This window comes from Lolium rigidum, chromosome 4 (genome assembly GCF_022539505.1).
Source record: "Lolium rigidum isolate FL_2022 chromosome 4, APGP_CSIRO_Lrig_0.1, whole genome shotgun sequence".
NCBI lineage: Eukaryota > Viridiplantae > Streptophyta > Magnoliopsida > Poales > Poaceae > Lolium > Lolium rigidum.
Genome location: NC_061511.1, coordinates 75,168,698 through 75,172,730, shown reverse-complemented (window position 1 = coordinate 75,172,730; position 4,033 = coordinate 75,168,698). Strand labels below are relative to the sequence as shown.

At 41.6% G+C, this 4,033-nt stretch overlaps 1 non-coding gene across 1 annotated transcript; it reads right to left on the bottom strand.

Annotated features, from left to right (window-relative positions):
* Window positions 1–3,683: 3,683 nt before the first annotated feature.
* Window positions 3,684–3,765, bottom strand: TRNAS-UGA. Its single transcript has one exon. It is a non-coding gene; the product is annotated as a tRNA-Ser (tRNA).
* Window positions 3,766–4,033: the final 268 nt, after the last annotated feature.

Here is a 4,033-nt window from a genome sequence, read left to right as displayed (position 1 = left end):
GACAAGGGGACCCGTTGTCGCCACTTCTCTTTGTCTTGGCAATCGACCCTCTTCATCATATCCTCCGCAAGGCCACCGACCAAGGGCATATGCAAAGGCTCCGTGGAAGGACCCCTATGATTCGCACTTCCCTCTATGCCGATGATGCGCTATCTTTATGGCCCCCCAAAAGGATGACATCGACTTCCTAGCTTCCACCTTACTTCAATTTGGGGATGTCACCGGACTTGTAACCAACTACACCAAAAGTCAAGTGGCTCCCATTAGATGCGCGGGGCTAGACCTTGACCACATCCTCCAAGCTTTCCTCGCGTCCCGCATGACCTTCACAATGAAATACCTGGGGCTTCCGTTATCGGTCACAAGACTTAAGAGAATCCACTTTCAACCTTTAGAAGATAAGGTGGCGGCCAAGCTTGTCCCTTGGATTGGGAAGCATACCACTATGGCTGGTCGCGCAACCCTTGTAAAGTCGGTTCTCACTAGTATCGCCATCTACTACATCACCGTCCTAAACATCCCGACTAAGGTCCTCATGAAGATTGATGGCATTAGAAGAGCCTTTCTATGGGCGGCTTGTGACAAGGTTACCGGAGGAAAATGCAAGGTTAATTGGGAAATGGTGTGCAAGCCTAAAGATTATGGAGGACTTGGGATCCTCAACCTCACAAAATTCGCTTCGGCTCTTCGGCTTTGGCATGAGTGGAACGATGAGACAAAACCTTGGGTTGGCCTAGGCACTCCTTGCACTCCATAAGATAATGACCTTTTTGCGGCAGCCACAAGGGTCAACATTGGCAATGGTGAGAAAGCCCTCTTTTGGGAGTCTCCTTGGCTCAATGGAAGGCGGCCCAAAGATATCGCCCACCTCATCTATAAAAGATCAAAAAGGAAGAATTGCATCGTTTGCAAAGCCTTGGATGATGGCTTTTGGGTAACACAAGTTAACACTCAAGATGGTCTCTACATGGGTCACATTGTGCAATTTGCCAACCTTTGGAAAATGCTCCAACCCATCCATTTAGAACCCAACACGCCGGATTCAATTCTTTGGAAACTCACAAATGATGGATGCAACTCTTCAAAGTCGGCCTACTCCATGCAATTTTTGGGACATCCGAAATCATCCATGCCTTCTCTAGTTAGGAAGCCTTGGGCCCATCCTAAATGCAAGATCTTTGCATGGTTGATTATTCAAAATAGACTTTGGACGGCGGATATAATCGAAAGAATAGGATGGCAAAATTGTGGTACATGCAAGCTTTGTAATCGTGCTAATGAGACCGCCTCTCACCTTCTCTTCAAGTGTTCTTTCAGAACTATGGTATGGTCAAAGGTGAAGGATTGGTTAGCTCTCCATGATGTTGATCCAACTAGTTGGCACACTATGCCGTAACGTCAAAGATTGGTGGAGTGAAGGAATTTACAAGCAAGGGCCATCTAAGACGAAGGCCATGGAATCGCTTGTTATGTTGGTCTCTTGGGAGATATGGAAAGAGAGAAATGCCCGCGTCTTCGAGAGCGATGCCTCAACCTTGAACATGGTTGTTTCAAAAATCAAAGAAGAAGTTGCTCTTTGGAGCGTTGCGGGGCTAAAGCGTTAAGTTTTATAATGCCGCGAGAGTAGACTTTTATTTGTATTTCGACTTGACATCGTAGTCAAGTTGTGGTTTGTAAGACCTCTAAAAAACTTTCTTCTTAATCACTGAAAATGGCAAATCTTTTACCTTGTTTAAAAAAAAGAAGAAGAGCCATTCAGCGCCAGCATGCCAAGTATAAAACTGCCATCGCATGCAGGCTTCATCTATGGTTTTGGCTATCAGTCTATCACTTGTATACATACCAGATGGCCAAGAATTCTCAAATTCTACCCGTTTCCATGACTTGCATAACAAAATAATAGATCTAACTTGAGCTCACCATATGACACTCCACAACAAGAAATGTTTGGATAAAAGATAGCATATCCCCCGAGGATCGCTTGTCATTAGAATTTCTAGCCCAAACAACATCAGAGAATGTTGGCACAAGAGTATGAAGCGTGGAACGAAGAGTCAAACCATGCCACACAAAGAGCTTGATAAACCGAAGAATGCACTTATCAGTTGTCCAATCAGGATCGCGAGGAGCATGAAAGTATTCAAAGACTTTGTTGACAACAAAATAATAAATCTGGAAAGATAAGTGTGAGTTACTTTAACGTGCCAACAACAGTGTGGTATCGAGTGGCATCGTCAACAGATAAAAGAGTGTCCTCATTTGCAGAAAGCTTGTCAACAACAGTCATAGGAGTAAAAGCAGGAGTACACTTCAACATACCAACACGCCAAAGAAGGTCCATAGCATACTTCTTAGTAAGAAAAAGTTAGAACACTAATGGTAAACCTCAATATCAAGAAAATAATGAAGAGTATCAGGATCCTTGACCGGAAAAGCGTCATGCATCTCAAGAATCAGTCTGTTTGTAGCTGATGTGGAGGAGCTAACCACCATATTATCATCAACATACACCAGAAGAACTATAAACATGAAAATCTCCGAACACTGAATCTGGTTCGCTTCCACTAGGGCCTTTGTCTTGCCATGTTTGCTACAATTTCGTCAAACTGATGTTGCTTGTATGGTATGTATATTTTCTGTAATCTTTTCCTATTCCAGGCACTGAAGGTAAAGGACATGGTAATTACATCTTTGCAGAAGCATGACAATGTGAAGTATCACATGGCATGTCATGCGCAGTTACTTGTTTTTCTAGGTGCACCTTTCTTATGGTGTTCAGGCCGGATATAGGAAGTTGGGGACAAGGACGTGAAGCGAACCACAACGTCTGAATATGGATGTTAGATAATGGAATTAGCTCCAAGTCTTGCTTTAACTTCTTAGCAGAATTCTCTGAACAAGGATTTGCTATTAATTACAGATCTCTTCCCTCCTCTTAACGAAAATGAAAGATCATGTTCTTGTACAAGGTGTGTTCTTTCCTTGTATCCCTCTAGTTCCAATAAGAGGTAGATTGTCCTTCACATTCTTCGAGGCTGAGATCTGAGAGGATTCTTATCTATTTTAGCAAACATCTTAGAAAGCATAATGGCGGAAAGTCATTTTGGCCCCCGAGCGGCATATTAAAAAATAAAAAAATTATATTTACAGAGTCTAAAAATTATGAAACAAAATTCTAAAAGTAGCTAATGATATATCCCTTTAACGTGCAAAATCTCAATTTTGAATGTTTTATATTCTGAGCTTTTGGTATTTTTGTGTAGCCCAAACTACACATTGTTTCCAATTGAAAGTCTGCCCGCTTGTGATACATTATTGGCTACATCATGATTTTTTCAGAATTTTTTGAAACTTAGAAATATTATTTCGATTTGTTTAAATAAAGAGATCAATGGCGTCCGTGTGCACCCAATCTCTGTCCACGTAGTGGTTCAATTTTTTGATTTGTATGTAACTTTGGCCTTCATTGTTACCGTATTTTCAACGATCAAATAAAGTCGACTGTGAAGACAGAAGACTGGATTAACCAAAGGAAAACTCATTAAAAAAATGGTTACAAGTTACGTCTACAGCAGGGATCGAACCTGCGCGGACGTAGCACAACAGATTTCAAGTCTGTATCCTTAACCACTAAAAAATTGTTGCTTCACCGGTAAAAAAAAAGGGGGAGAGAGAAAGAAAAACGTCGACAGCAGGGATCGAACCTGCGCGGGCGTAGCCCAACAGATTTCAAGTCTGTCTCCTTAACCACTCGGACATATCGACATTTCTGTTACGCTTGGCACCTTCCTGAATAAATAATAGAGCTTACAGGTCAATAAATAAATGACCTGTAAACCAGATGGTGGAAATCCTACATTATTTCACAAAAAAGAATACTAAAATATCGCTATCCAGATTTCAAGTCTGCAGGCTCCAACGTTGTTTTAAGATTCACCTTTTTTGCAGGCAATATTAATCTTCGATCCAATATGCAGTGAGAAATAGTACTACCTAATTGCTAAAAAATTTACCCCCAAAAGTCACGGTTGCT